This window comes from Cervus elaphus, chromosome 22 (assembly GCF_910594005.1).
Source record: "Cervus elaphus chromosome 22, mCerEla1.1, whole genome shotgun sequence".
Lineage (NCBI taxonomy): Eukaryota > Metazoa > Chordata > Mammalia > Artiodactyla > Cervidae > Cervus > Cervus elaphus.
Window position 1 is genome coordinate 53524300 of NC_057836.1, and position 16576 is coordinate 53540875.

Genomic DNA, 16576 nt, shown 5'->3' on the forward strand with positions numbered 1-16576 from the left:
CTTTTGATCTTTGAAGAGTGAGTTTGTTATCTAGATTCAGCAACCATCTGAGTGCTTATATGGCACGTCAGGGGCTTCCCAGGTGGCTCAGTGGTAAAGAATCCGCCTGCAACGCAGGAGATGCAGGTTTGATTCCTGGGTGGGAAAGAACCCCTGGAGAAGAAAATGGCAACTCACTCCAGTATTCTTGCCTGGAAAATCACAGGGTCAGAGGAGCCTGGTGGGCTGTAGTCCATCAGGTTAGAAAAGCGTTGGACATGCCTTAGCGACTAAACATTAAGTGGAAGTTAAGTTTCCACAACTGAAATTAAGTGGAAAATAGTGTAAGGACAGGTTGGTAGTGTTACTACCTGGAGAATGTCATTATATGGGGGAAAATAAATTCTAAATAGGATTTATGTGGTAAAAATTTAGGGGTTATCTGGGTATCATTCTTAAAGTGAAGAATTCTAGATAAGTTCAAGAAATGAACATTTGGGTGTGATGGAGATTTCTGGTTAGGTGAACATAGTCCACACTTTATTTGGAGCTTAATAGATAATGAGATGGATACAGAATTGCAATATAGAATCATTTATCTAATGATTCAGTAGAATCAGTAGAACAAAGGAACCTCGGAAGTGATGGGCATTCACGTGTCTTCAAGAATTTTAACAAGAAAGGAGAACCATAGGGCAGTTCACCTCATGAGAATTCCAAGTGAAACATTAGTAAATGCAGGTTGGCCAACACTTGAAAATTCACATTGTAATTCACATCAGTAGGACCAAAAAAGGAAACTGCATGAAAACCTTTTTTTAAAGAAAGCACAGTAAAGCAATTATCCTCCAATTAAAAATAAATTAAAAAAAAAGTAAAGCATGGTCCATTGAGACTAAGAAATAATTGAGTCTAGGATAATACTTCCCCATTTATCAATAGTTTTCAACATTTTTGCCAACTTGTTTGCTCTACTATTTTTCTTCATTGGTATATTTTAAAGTAAATCCTAGACTTCCTAGAGACAAGAAGACGGGAGGTGAAGGGCTTCTTAGCAGCCTAACTGCTCCTCTTTCCCGTTTGCCTTGATAACAACTCTGCTGACTGGACACATTTTATGTGCTAAATGCACACATCTAACAAGTTGCCTAAGGAAAAGAGGGGTACAGGAGACATGCCCTGAAGAGCCGTGGCTCGGCACCGCCCATCCCTGCCCCTCTCTACATGCCAGCATTTCTCCCCACGGTGGGGAAGTGGCAGTTCCCGGCCCCCATCTCCCCAAGAGGCAGGAAGCTTCCTCTCTGACTCAGGTGCTGAAAACCCTGGTGGAGATGAGTTACTGCGATTGGCTTACTCTAGGTTCTCTCCACATATCTGTGGCCAGAATGTGCAGACTTCTACCCAAAGGAGGGGAGGGGTGTTGGGCTAATGAAAACACACCACTCCAGCTTCATGGGACACAGGCTCGGTACATGTGGACAACCAGGTTTCTAGATTATTGAGTCAAGTTGAAGGCAAGCTGCCATATGTGAAAGCAATACAGTGGACCTTATAATTTTTTCATTATTGAAAGGATTCAAAGAAATGTATGGAAAGCATCAATACAGAATACAGTAGCTGTCATGTAATAAGTGGTCCAAAATGGTTCACAATTAGTCTCAAGTTCTTGATCTTCTTGCTGCCTTTTTCCCCACCTGCCCTGGCCACACGCATCTCATTTTCCAAAACATGTTGTGCACTTTTATGCCTCTGTTCCCTTATAGATGCTTTCCTTACCTGTTAAACTCCTTGTACCTCCAGGTTCCATCACCAGTAGCTGATCTACTAAGAAATTTTCTGTAAGACTAGTTATGAATATGACTCAAGGAATAAGGGATATAATGTTGAGGCTTTCAAATGACCTTGACAAGATTCTATAGCCCCACTGACTAAATAATAGGGAGGGGGATCAAGACAGAGTAAGATGTGGAGCTCACTTCCCCCCACAAATGCATGAAAAATACATCTATGTGTGGAACAATTCTCATGGAAAACAGAATTGGCAGAATAATTCCTATACACCAAGGATGCAAGAAGGATTCCCACGTGGTGGGGTGGAACAGGAAAGAAAGCTTCAGGTAGAGACCTGTTGCCCTGGGGTGGGACTCACAGAGAAGGAGAGGGGTGATCACGAGGGCAGACACATGTCCTGCCTTTGGAGTGAGTGGGTCGAGCCACAAGCTAGGCATCTCACGCCGAGGAGAGCAGGCTAGACTCCACTCCTGAGAAGCACCAGGGCATTGGCTTGTCCCCAGACCCAGTGGTGTCTGCCCTACTGGCTGCTGCCTCACCGTGCTCCCCAGTCTGAGCTGAATGACCATCCCAGCCTCTCACTCCACACCACCAGTTGGTACTGGGCCTAGGGCAGCCAGGTCCTGGGAAGAGACTTGATCTAGGATACAGAAGTGGTCCAGGGATTATGGTATGGGCCAGGTAGGCAGAGGCCACTGGCATTTACTCAGAGAGCATCATAGCTGCAAGCCACACTTCAGACAGTGGCCCGGCTGCTTCAGTTCCCACAGCCAGAATACCCCACCCCCAGCCAAGCGAATGCTCTATCCCTGCCCATTCCACACCATAACCTTGCTCTAGATCAGTGACGACCAGAGTAGGAGAGAAGATGCGACCTTGGGCTACATTTGAGCAGAGCCGCAGGCACCGATACGGGCAGCACGTGGGGCCTCTGAGCCACACTCACATCAGCTGTACCCTCCTTTGGGGCAAAGACCCCCTTGCAGGAAGAAGGAAAAACACACCCTTAAATGGAGCAGAGCCAGCTCAAGTCTGACCCTCAGGGCACCCACTCCAGTCACTTGGGAACAGACCTCCACCCCTGCCACTGAGCAGAGAGGAAGTCTACCTCATCTGTGCAGGCTCTAGCTCTGCCAACACCAGCCACACTCCTTATCAAGTAGACAGTACAACATTGAGGAAAGATGTGGCTGGCATCAATGTCAAGTCCAGCCCTCACACCAAAGACATTGGGCACACGAAGTCTACCCAGGGATGCTCCCAAATAAAAACATCCCATCAAGACAACAGATAACTGTTTAACCTAAATTCATAGAAATGGAGAAAGGTAAGTAAAATGATAAGGCAGAGGGATTACTCTCAAAAGAGTAAGAGAAAACCCCTGAAAAAATAATGCAACAGTGATAATCAGTCTACCACACAATGAATTCAAGATGTTGGTAATAAAAATGCTAACTGAATTAGGAGAATCAATCTAAATACAGATAATTTTAACAAGAAACTGGAAACTTAAAGCTTAATAAATAACAGATAATTCAATTTCTGGGATAAAAAGCACTTGAAGTAATGATAGACAACTAAATAATGCAGAAGAACACATAAGTGATCTGGAAGATTGAATAATGGAAATCACCCAATTGAAACAGCCAGCAGAAAGGCACAGATTAAAAAAAAAAAAAAAACCCACAGCAACATACGAGATCTATGGGATAGTATAAAATATGCCAATATCCACATTATAAGGGACTCCAAAAGGAGAAGAGAGATGGAAATTGAAAATGTATTTGAAGAACTTTTGATTGAAAAATTCCCAAACCTAAAGAAGGAAACATATTTAGGTACAAAAAGCACAGAGGGTCCCCCAAAAGATTAACTCAAACAGACCCACACCAAGACATATCATAATTTAAATAGCAAAAGTTAAAGAGATTTCTAAAGGCAGCAAGAGAGGAAGAAGGACATACATAAGGAAAGTCACATAAGGCTATCAGCTGATTATTCTGCAGAAACTTTGAAGGTCAGAAGAGAGTAACAAAACATTCAAAGTCTAAAACAGAAAAATCTGCAACCAAGAATACTCTACCCAGCAAGATTATCATTTAGGATAGATGGAGAGATAAAGAATTTCTCAGGCAGAAACAAAGTAATCAGCAATATTGGGCCTACCCTGAAAGAAGTGTTGAAGGGTCTTCTCTGAAAGGGAAAAAATCCTAATAGGAAAGACATACATGTAGTAAGGACTGAAGATCACTTAAATAAGTCAGTACATAGATTTAAACATTTTTAAAAATCAAAAAGCAACTATAACTACAATAAACTGTAAAGGGATAAACATGAAAATATAAAATATGATATGAAAAACAAAACATGGAGGAAGGGGATAGAAACTATAGATCTTTTATGGACTTAAAGATTATCATAACAAGTGAAGTAAGTCAGAAAGGGAAAGACAAACACCATATGATAATCACTTATATGTGGAATCTTAAAATATGGCACAAATGAACCTATCTACAAATGACCTTGACACAGGTGTCAAAACTAAACAATGAGATCAGCACATTCTCTTACCCCATATACAAAAATGAAAAGGTTTAAAAACCTAAATGTGAGGCCTGAAACCATAAAACTCCTAAAAGACAACACAGACAACTCCTAAAAGCAACACTGTCTGTGCCTTGTGGCATGCGTGATCTTAGCTCCCTGACCAGGGATCAAACCCTAGCCCCCCTGCCTTGGAAGCATGGAGCCTTAACCACTGGACCACTGAGGAAGTCTCAGACAGAACACTCTTTGACATAAGTTGTAGCCATGTTATCTTGGATCAGTCTCCTAAGGCAAAAGAAATGAAAGCAAAACCAAACAAACTTTTGCACGGCCAAGGAAACCATTCAAAATTGAACAGGAGAGAATGTTTGCAAACGATGTGACTGACAAAAGGTCAGTATCCAAAATATACAATATCAAAAAAATAAACAATCCAATCAAGAAAATGGGAAGATATGAATAGACATTTTTCCAAAGAAGACATACAGATTGCCAATAGGCACATGAAAAAATGCTCAACATCACTAATTATTAGAGAAGCGCAAATCAAAAGCACAATGAGATATTGCCTCACACCTGTCAGAATAGGTATTGAAAAGTCTACAAATAACAAAATTTTGATTTTGGAGAAAAGGGAACCCTCATACACTGTTGGTAGGAATGTAAACTGGTGTAGCCCTTATGGAAAGCAGTATGAAAGTTCCTCAAAAATCTAAAAATCAAAATACCATATGATCCAGCAATTGCACTCCTCAGTATACACCCAGAAAAAAATGAAAACACTAATTCAAATAGATACAGGCATCAAAATGTTCATAGCAGCACTGTTTACAATAGTAAAAAAAAAAAAAAAGGAAGCAACCTAAGTGCCCATCAGCAGACACCTGGATAAAGAAGAGGTGGTGGGCTTCCCCGGGGGCTCAGGGGTGAAGACCCCACGTGCCAGGGCAGGGTGTGATCCCTGGTCCAGGAATGTCCCACATGCCAAAAAGCAACTAAGCCTGTGCTTCACAACTACTGAGCCTGTGCTCTAGAGCCCCGAAGCTGCAGCCCCTGAAGCCAGCGCCCGCCACGGCCCATGTTCTTCAGCAGAAGCCATCGCAGTGAGAGGCCCGAGAACCACAGCTAGAGAGCAGCCCCTGCTGCCTGTAACTAGAGAAAAGCGGGAGCGGCAGCGGAGACCCAGCACAGCCAAAATTAAATAAATGCAAAAAGGAAGACGCGGTGTAGGGAACTCCCTGGTGGTTCAGTGGTTGAGACGATGCTTTCACTGTCACGGGCCTGGGTTCAATCCCTGGTTGGGGAATTTAGTCCTACAAGTCTAGCAGCATGGCCCCCACCCCCCAAAGAAGATGTGCTCTCAAAAAGAGAATAAATCAGACAGAAAAACAAATACTATATGATATCACTTATATCTGGAATCTAAAAAAAAAATACCAATGAATGTATATGCAAAACAGAAATTGACTCACAGATACAGAGAACAAACTTGTACCAAAGGGAAGAAGTGAGGGGAAAGGGACAAATTAGGGGTGTGGGATGAATAGATACAAACTACTATAAATGAAACATACAAGCAACAAGGAAATGGCACAGGGAATAATACCTATTATCTTGTAATAACCTATAATGGACTATACTCTGCAAAAACACTGAATCACTATGCTACACACCTGAAGCTAACACAATATTACAAATCAACTATACTTCAATAATAAAATTTGCAACAATTAGAAAAGAGAAAATGAGGAAACATTTTGTCAGGAATCCCAGTAATTAGAGGGAATAATTGGGCAATGATATTCAGGGAGATAGTGAAGGAAGAAGCCTGGCCTGCTGCAGTCCATGGGGTCACAAAGAGTCAGACACAAATTAGCAACAGAACAACACAGCAACATATACGGAGAAGTATTAACAATGCAAGTCTTATAAGATTAGCCCTGAGACTTGAACTTGTTAGTTAAGTGCGATCAGTCAAAATCCTGAAGTCTCTGCCAAATCTTTTTTTTTTTTTTTTCCAAATCTTAAAGAGGTAAAAATACATTATTAAAACCAGGAAAAAAAGTTGGAGAACTGGTAGGTACAAAAGTCAAAACATACTTTTAATTTATTTGGGGGAAATTGCATATATGTAGAGAAGAAAGGAAATAATACCCCAAATTTAAAATTTGTGTATTGTCTCTTGGTAGTGAGATTATGAGTGAATTTCATTTCCTTCATAAATTATTTCTTTTCTAAAAGTTGTTTTAGAATGAAAACTTTGTAACTAGAATAATTTAACAGTAAATATTAGGTAGAATTATAGTGACCCATGTTAAATTTTTTTGTGGAAAGTACAATGATTTTTATCAGCCAATTCCAGGAAAGCTAATTTTGAAAATCCTTTAAATTGCCTGAGCTCCATTTTAGGAGACTATATGATGAAACAGTCATTCCAGTTCTTACATATTTATTAACAGTGGGATATGGATTAAAAATTGAAACCCAAATATAGACGAGATCTCATTTGGCGCTAGAAAAGTCAAAAGATGACAAAACCCAATCTTGATTATTCACAAAGCAGATAATTCTTTCGTCTCCTTTGTTCTTGTTTTTTCCCCACATTTTTAAGTTTCCTAACATTTGAGAAAATAGGCAATGGTTTTAATAAGTCAGCAGATGGAGGTGTTGAGCTGCCCTTGTTAATGCGACGAATCAAATTAGTGGTTCCAAACTTAGCATGGTAATAACCTGGAGAATGAATTTAAAATGCAGATTCCCAGTCTCCACCCACACAGTTTAGTAACCTGTGGACGGGCCGGGAATCTGCACTTCAACACTCCTTTCTCCCGCTCCAGCACATGCCCCACTTCATCTTCGGCAAGTGATCCTGGTACAGGTATGAACCACACTTTGAAAAACTGGTATTTGAACTCATATGTATATACGAAAACATTTAGCATAGTGCAAACTGAGAGAGAAAAAAAAACAAGTAAAACCAATTCCTGGGGAACTCCAACATCTAAAGGTCCATTAGAAGAGGAAGAGTTAGCAACATCCTGAGAAGTTTCCAAAAGAGGAGTAACAAGAGAATGTATAACTATGGAAATCAAAGAAGGACAGCATGAGGGAAGAAAGGAGTGGAAGTTTACTTTGACTGTCGTTAAGAGTCAAGTGAGTGAGGATCAGAGGATGTCCACTGGATTCAGCAACATGGAGGTCATTTGAGGGAACACCATTTCAAATTAGTAGGAGGGGTCAAAGCTGGCTTAAAGTGGCTTAAAGCACACATGGGAAGAAAAGAAATTGAGGCAACAAGCTTAGAAAATTCTTTCTAGAATTTTGGCAGATAAGAGAAAGAGATAGGAGCACAGCAGTTTGTTTGGAAATAAGGCTCAGGAATTTTTTAAGATGAGAGATTTGAGTATTTGTAAATGTTAAGAGGAACTGAAGAGCCTCTTGGTGAAGGTGAGAGAGGAGAGTGAAAAATCTGACTTGAAACTCAACATTGAAAAAATGAAGATCATGGCATCCAGTCCCATCACTTCACAGCAAATAGATGGGGAAAAAAATGGAAGCAGAGGCAGACTTTATTTTCCTGGGCTCCAAAATCACTGCAGATGGTGACTGCAGCCATGAAATAAAAAGACACTTGCTCCTTGGAAGAAAAGCTATGACAAACCTAGACAGCATATTAAAAGTAGAGACATCACTTTGCCAACAAAGTTCCATATAGTCAATGCTATGGTTTTTCCAGTAATCACGTACAGATGTGAGAGTTGGTGGCTGATAACCAAAGAATTGATGGTTTTGACCTGTGGTGCTGGAGAAGACTCTTGAGAGTCTCTTGGACAGCAAGGAGATCAAACCAGCCAATTCTAAAAGAAATCAACCCTGAATATTCATTGGAGGGACTGATGCTGAAGCTAAAGCTCCAACACTTTAGCCACCTGATACGAAGAGTCAACTCACTGGAAAAGACCATGATGCTGGGAAAGGTTGAAGGCAGAAGGAGAAGGGGGCAGCAGAGGATGAGATGGTTGGATGGCTTTACCAACTCAATGGATATGAATCTGAGCAAACTCCAGGAGATAATGGAGGACAGAGGAGCCTGGCGTGCTATAGTCTGTGGGGTCACAAAGTGTCAGACATGACTTAGCAACTGAACAACAACAAATGTTAATAGGAGGGACTGAGCTGGGAAAAAGAGAAATAATGGATAATGTAAGATTCTTGGACGACAAGATGCCATAGAATTCAGATCACAGGCAGGCATGCATGCTAGGTCGCTTCAGTCATGTCTGACTCTTTGTGACCCTGTGGACTGTAGCTGCCAGGCTCCTCTGTCCGTGGGATTCTCCAGGCAAGAGTACTGGAGTGGGTTGCCATTTCTGCCTCCAGGGGATCTCCCTAACCCAGGGACTGAACCCACAACTCCTGTGTCTCCTGCATTGCAGGTGGATTCTTCACCCCTGAGCCATCCAGGGAGTCCCAGATCACAGAAAAGTCTAAGAGGAAGAACAGATGGCCAAGATGCAGGTAGGCTGTAGTTGGGTGGTAGGAGTTTTGGGGGTTTCAGTCTGAACTATTTCCTCAGGAAAAAAAATATGAAGAGGATCAAATACTAAGCATGAAGGGAAGTGGCAGGGTTGAACGTGGACTAGAGTAGAAAAGGCTTACTGGAGAGAATGAATAAGCTAGAGGGAAACGGAAGAATCTGGGGGCAAGGCTGAGGGCTCAGTTGAAGCTAGAACTCGTAAATTTATATGTTACACATTTGCCCAACTGGGCAAATTTATTCCGAGATGCCCAAGCTGAGGCAGGCACAGAGAAAAGAGAACTGGATTTCTGCAGAAGCAACACTTTGCCAGATCAAATGCAGGGGAAGCATAGGTAGTTATTAGCAAGAGACTGAGTGAAGTGATGGAATCTGAATCGAAGACAGGAAGAGAGGAAAAGTAAAAAGGTAAAGGACTGGAAGTTCTGGTGAATCTGGCAAATGGTTACAGTGGGAACAGAGGAAACTAAATGAGCTGGCAAGGTAGGAGGAACTGGTTTGAGCGTAGGACATCTGAGGAATTTTGAAGGTGGAACTGCTTCAGGTGCGGCCATAAGAGTTGGAGGACTGCGTGGAGTGCAGGGGCAGGGGGCCATTTAAGGAACTGAGAGGCTAAAGGAAGAGGGGGAGTCAGCCGAGCAGACTGTGCCAGATGTCATGGTACTCAGTGAATGAACAGGGGAGACCAAGAGGCCAGTTATCAAGGCTGACTGCAATGTCTGCCAAGAAGTTCAATTTTCCAAATGAAGCTTTCTTTTAAACTGTGATTGCAAAAATATCAACTAGTTATATATAATCTTGTCCTTTTCAAACCTTCTTAGGAGTCTCCTTTGTTTTGATGAGTGGAGCATGAGAAAGTTATGGGACTGAAATGGAGCCAGGGTAATGGGGAAATGGAAAACCTGAGGTATAGTGGGAGGCAAGCAAGGAAGACACACAGTGGGAGGGGCCTGGTAGCTGTCCTGAAGCTCTCCCAGGGGGCCTTAGAGGAGAAGGACTGCCCAGTTAAAGGGATGTCTACGAAGTTGTTCTGTTTGATGTGCAAAGAGTCAGTTCACTAAACTTAATACAAATCAACATAAACTTGCCAATCAGAGGTGGAACTGGATGGGACAATGTGCGCAAGACTAGTTTTAAGATTGTGAGAGCAGGGTGACTACCATAAGGTTCTTCCAAACCAGACTATGCAAGCAATTTTCCTTTTCATTAAATAGCTGCCAACTTCCCAATCTTTTTTGAGAAATACTTCCTCAAAGACTGAAATTCCTTGTGACAATCTATATAATTTAAGTAACTCATATTGAAAGAACTGTTATATTTTACATCTAAAAGAAATCTCCATTTGTTGATAAAATATTATAATTTTTAAATTAAAAATGTTATTTTTTATGTTAAATATTTCTAGTGTTGGTGTTTGATATTCAGGAAATACTATACCAGAGACTCAAACAAGTACCCATTATATTATCAGTGTTGATATCTTATATCTACTATTTGCTATATGCTAAGTGCCTACTAAGATTTTTTATGCATCATTTCCCTTTTTTTTTTTTTTTGCCACAGCCACATGTGGAGCTTCCATGACCAGAGACAGCGGAAGCATGGAATCTTAACCACTGGGCCAGTAGGGAAATCCCCCTATTTCACTTTTTAAAATAAAAAATTCTATGAGATAAATACTATTATTACGGCCATTATGTTAGTGAAGAAAGAAATGGAGGCTTAAAGTCATTTGACCACTGTATCACAGGTAATAAGTGGCAGTGGTTTAGTCGCTAAGTCGTGTCGAACTCTTGTGACCCCATGGACTGTAGCCTGCCAGGCTCCTCTGTCCATGGGATTCTCCAGGCAAGAATACTGGAGTGTGGTTGCCATTTCCTCCAAATAAGTGGCAGAGCCAAATTTAATTTTGTCCTAGATTTTCATGTCACATTTTAAACCATTTTTATGGAGTTTCTCCTTGAATAATATTATACTTAACTTCTAAGATTCTTTTTGGAATTCCTCTTAGTAGGAAGCAGTGATTGCTACTCACCTAAATACTCATTCATCCTTTCCTGGGTCCTCAGCTTGGCAGCATTTGCCTGGCTTCCTGGCTGCTAGGTGTTGACCAGGTGACTGAGCTCTAACCAATAAAGTATGAGCATAAATAATCTGTGCCACTTCCAAGCCTTGCTCATAACAACCTCCATATTCTTTTCCCCTTCTAGATGTCTGGGATGGGGACCACTTCCAGGGCAAACTTGTAAGTCACATGTTGAAGACTGCAGTTCCCACCAACGTGGGCCCCGGACTGACCACATAGATGGAAACTGCCCCAAGGACCTGCTCACTTGCCCAGTACTAATACAAAAGAAAGAATTTTTTTTGAGTCATTATATATATGACGTCATCAGGTTCACAAAGTTTCACAAAAGAATTTCAAACATTTGGCACCACAGAGTCCCAATACTAATAAGTTGTTTCAGGGCATGGAAAATGAAAAACAAAAATTTTTAATTCTTTTTACAAAGCAAGTATAACAGTATTATCAAAACCTGTTAAGGGCAAACATAGAAGACAATTATGGGCCATTGAGCTTCCCTGATAGCTCACTTGGTAAAGAATCCGCCTGCAATGCAGGAGACCCCGGTTCAATTCCTGGGTCAGGAAGATTTGCTGGAGAAGGGAAAGGCTACCCACTCCAGTATTCTGGCCTGCAGAATACAATATTCTGTATTGTCCATGGGGTCGCAAAGAGTCGGACATGACTGAGCGACTTTCACTTTGATCCCTTATGAATGTTAATGCAGAAATTCTGAACAGACTCCAATACTACAAGAAAATAATATACCATAGCCAAGTAGAATTCATTCCAGAAATGCAAAGATAGATGAATATTAACATTTTAATATAGTTTACCAAAATAATGGTATAAAGGAAAAAAATGTATTATTATCTCTATGGATGTTTAAAAAAATCTTTTGACAGAAATCTAACAGTCATTTAAAACATTCAACCGTAAAGTCATCATATGACTGAGTCCCTTCATTGTTCACCTGAAACTATCACAACATTGCTAATCAGCTATACCCCACTACGAAATGTTTCTGGTGTTAAAAGAAATTAAAATAAAAAAAAATAATAACGGAGAAATGCCTGGGGCATTCCTACTAAGGTAAAGAACAAAGAAAAACTGACCACCACCTTCACTACTATTTAACATTGTACAGAAGGCTTTAGCCAATGAAATTTAGATGAGAGAAAACAGAGACGGAGGAATCAGAAAGAAGTAAAATTATCTCTATTTACAGATGACATGAAAATACATCTGGAGAACTCTAGAGACTCAGTGAATAAACTCAAACATTAATTTTATAGGGTAGCAGGACATTAAAGTAACGCACAAAACTCAAAAGTCTTCAAAAAAAGAAAATAAAAAATAATATAGATTCACTTTGCTGCATAGTAGAAACTAACACATTGTAAAGTAACTATACTCCAATAAAAATTAAGAGTAAAAAATTTAAAAACCTCAAAAGTCTTCACACACACAAATGATTACAAGTTAGAGGATATAATGGAAATGGAAACAAACCTGAGTTATACTAGCTACAAAAACGATGAAATATTTAGGAATAACCTAAACAAGAAACATTCAAAATCTATATTCAAAACACTATAAATGCTTCTTCAAGATGCAAATAGTGGAAAGACATCCCTTTTCCTTTTTAGGACATCTCAGCATCATCAAAATGGCATTTTTCCCTAATTTACAAATTTTAATGCAATCCCAATAAAATATCCAAAGTTTCCCCCCTCTTTTGGAGAGAGACAGGATGATGCTAAAATTCATGTTTTTAAAACAACCCAATACTAGTTATAAAAAACCCTGAAAAAGAATAGCTCTGAGGGGAAGAAAGTAGCCTATGAGATATTAAAATACACTCATAAATTTGTATAATCCAGTGTGGTACTGATACATGAACAGATAAACCAGTGGAATGTAACAGAATATCCAGAAATAGACCCAACTCTATGGAAATCTAGTGTGTTTAATAAAGGTAGTGTTACTAGTCACTGGGGGCAAAGATTGACTTTTTGGTCAATGATTTTGGGATAAATGGACAGGCATCTGCAAAAGATGAAATTAGATCTCTTCCTCGCACTATAGACAATTCTGTTGGTCCTTTGGAATTTATATTCTAATGGGAGTTCAATTCAGTTCAGTTCAGTCGCTCAGTCGTGTCCAACTCTTGGTGACCCCATGAACCGCAGCACTCCAGGCCTCCCTGTCCATCACTCCCAGAGTCCACCCAAACCCCTGTCCATTGAGTCGGTGATGCCATCCAACCATCTCATCCTCTGTCGTCCCCTTCTCCTCCTGCCCTCAATCTTTCCCAGCATCAGGGTCTTTTCAAATGACTCAGCTCTTTGCATCAGGTGGCCAAAGTATTGGAGTTTCAGCTTCAACATCAGTCCTTCCAATGAACACTTAGGACTGATCTCCTTTAGGATGGACTGGTTGGATCTCCTTGCAGTCCAAGGGACTCTCAAGAGTCTTCTCCAACACCATAGTTCAAAAGCATCAATTCTTAGGCACTCAGCTTTCTTTATAGTCCAACTCTCACATCCATACATGACCACTGGAAAAACCATAGCCTTGACTAGACGGACCTTTGTTGACAAAGTAATGTTTCTGCTTTTTAATATGCTCTCTAGGTTAGTCATAACTTTCCTTCCAAGGAGTAAGCGTCTTTTAATTTCATGGTTGCAGTCACCATCTGCAGTGATTTTGGAGCCCCCCAAAATAAAGTCTCTCATTGTTTCCACTGTTTCCCCATCTACTTGCCATGATGGGACCGGATGCCGACAACTGAGTAAATTATCAAACTATATACTATTACATTAAAAAGAGGTAAGTGCCTAACAAAGGTACCTGGGAAAGAGGTCTAGGGAAAGAAGAGGAATTATAGTGCGGAGTTTACAATTACAATATCTAAAAATGGGGGCAGAGAGGCCTTATTGAGATGAACAGTGACATTTAAGCAAAGACCTGAAGAAGCAGCAAGCTTTGTGCATAGTCTTAATTACAAACTTTCTGGATGGCTCAGTGGTAAAGAATCTGCCTGCAATGCAGGAAACACAGGAGATGTGGATTTGATCCCTGGGTAGGGAAGATCCCCTGGAGGAGGAAATAGCAACCCACTCCAGTGTTCTTGCCTGGAAAATCCCATGGACAGAGGAGACTGACAGGCTACAGTCCAAAGGGTCAGAGAGTCAGACACGACTGAGCACAGGCACGGACAAGAGAAAATCCCAAGCCAACCTTAGTCATGAAAATGGACACAAAACACTGACCAACCCAAATGTAGTAATGTGCTTAAAAAGTTAGCACCTCGTGATCAACTTGGGTTTATCACAGGAATGTAAACTGGTTTAACCTTAGAGAACTATATATACATTTTGTTCACCATGTTACCAATTAAAAAGGTCATTTCAATAGATATAGAAAAATAATTTAATAAAATCCAACACTCATAATTTTAAAAAACAAAGTGTGATAGACAAGCAAAAAAGCCCTTAGTAACTGAAAACAGAAACTAAGCTTTCAAAAAGGGCAACTGCCAAAGTCACACAAACAGTAGTGTTACTGAAGAAGGTTTGTCTCCCCTGAAGTCCAGCAGGACAAAATACTGAGATGCTGAGGTTTGCAGCCAAGAGAGAATTTATACACAAGATAGCCAAGCTACAAGACAGGAAAACCAGTCTCAGCGCTGCCTCCCTAAGGCAAGGAGCTCAGTTATATATGGGATAAAGAATAAAAACGCAGGGCGGTCCAAGGCATGGGGGGTGTGGAGAAAGATAACTGGAAAAAGGTGTAGAATCTGCCATTCGGAGCATCTGTTAACTAGGCTACAGGCCTCTGCAAGTTTTAAGGGTAGAGTTTTCACTCCGCTGATGTCAAAAATGTCACTAAGCAACTCTTGAATGCCCAGTTGACGGGTCAGTGGTCCAGACTTATCCAGCTCAGCTCAAACTATACCCAGCTGACTCCAAATTCCTGAAAACAACTTGGGCAGACACCTTACTGTTTGGGATAAGTGTAGCCAACAAGACCTGCGAGTCTCAAAACAACCTTGATTAGTGATGGCAGGTGAAACGGATTTAACATAGGTTTTGGTAGCATCATTGTTAATAGAAACTTTAGAAATATGCCCTTTCAAATTATAAAGGATGTCTAATATTGATACATTTATTCATCTTTCTACTGAAGAGCCTAATCAATACAAGCTTAAGAACTAGAAAGAAACAAAAAAGTCACTATTCACAGATATGAGCCCCGACTCTACAGACAAATCATTAAAAGTAACACAGGCGGTTAGCAAGATGCTGGATAGAAGAATAAGCCCCAGATCCCCTGCTTCCAGGACCAGCCTCACAGCACACAGTGGAGAGAAGTCTTCACAGCTAACTAACCGTGAGCACCCAGATCCGGCGCAATTCTTCCACCAAGGAGGAGGCCGCCATCAGCCACACCTCTGGGCCTTGTCCACCTACCTCTCGGAGCTTCTACTTCAAAGGCAACGAGGTGGCTCTGGAAGGTGTGGGCCGCTTCTTCTGGATGTTGGCCGAAGAGAAGTGCAAGGGCGCCGAGCTTTTCCTTAAGGCGCGGAAGCAGTGGGGTAGCCGCGCCCTGGTAGGCCCGGCAGGTGATGGCCCGGGAGGAGTGGAGCACCGCCCCGGAAGCCACGGAGGCCCCCACGGCCTCGAGAAGAGCCCGAACCAGGCTCCCTCTAGGATCTACACGTCCTGGGTTCTGCGGACGCAGACGCCCAGCTCTCCGAGTTCCTGGAGCACCACTTCCTGGAGGAGGAGCTCGTCAAGAAGCTCGTCAAGAAGGGCGTCCACTTGACCAACCTGTGCAGGCTGGCCGCCCCCAGGCCGGGCTGGGCGAGTGTCTCTTCCAAAGGCTCTCCTGCCAAGGAAACTAGGCGTCTCCGGAATCTGGTGGCCTTGGCGGGACCCCTCTGCCTTCCTCAGTCCCGAGATCTCTGCCAGAGCCGCTGCCTCCAGCCAGGAGGCAACTTTTTAACCACTCTCAAACCTTCACCCAAGCCGTGGCACCAAATGGAAACAAGAAAGGATCCTTTTCCAGAGGTTGGAAAAAAAAAAAAAAAGCTTGACTGTTAAGAAAAAACCGAAAGTATCTGAATAGCATGAATGATTTGTAGTCTAATTCTCTCAATTGTCTAAAGAAATGATTCCTAACTTGCGTGCATCTGATAAACTATGTTTGCTCTGCCAAGAAGAATAAACACACCTATTCAGAAAATGTTGAATAGAATTTTAGGGTTTCAGGACTTCTATGGAGTCATGATAAAATTGCTTTCCTTGAAGAAAAAAAAAAAAGTTGATGTGATGCCATCAGCCTGTATTGAAGAAAGAACCCTACGAAATTAATTTTTGGTCTCCAATTAGGTTGCTACTGAGAACACTGATTATTAATTACATCATTCACTGACCTCTTTATAAAGCCTCTCGAGAAATTTTTCTCTGTCTTAATATTAGGAATAACACTGCTTTGCATGAGTAATTGGTTTGTTTTTGTTTTTTGGATACTGCAAATGATGTAATTAAGTTTCTTTTTCTGACTGCCTGCTGAAAAGCTTAGAGCCAAATCTGTGGTAGGTTAATCCAGAGTAAAGGAGTAGGATTGTATAAGCATTTTGCATATGCTTC

General features: G+C 41.3%; 1 pseudogene; it reads left to right on the forward strand.

The window, feature by feature from the left end:
* The first annotated feature begins 8829 nt into the window (after positions 1 to 8829).
* On the forward strand, positions 8830 to 15828 carry LOC122679991 (annotated as a pseudogene).
* Positions 15829 to 16576: the final 748 nt, after the last annotated feature.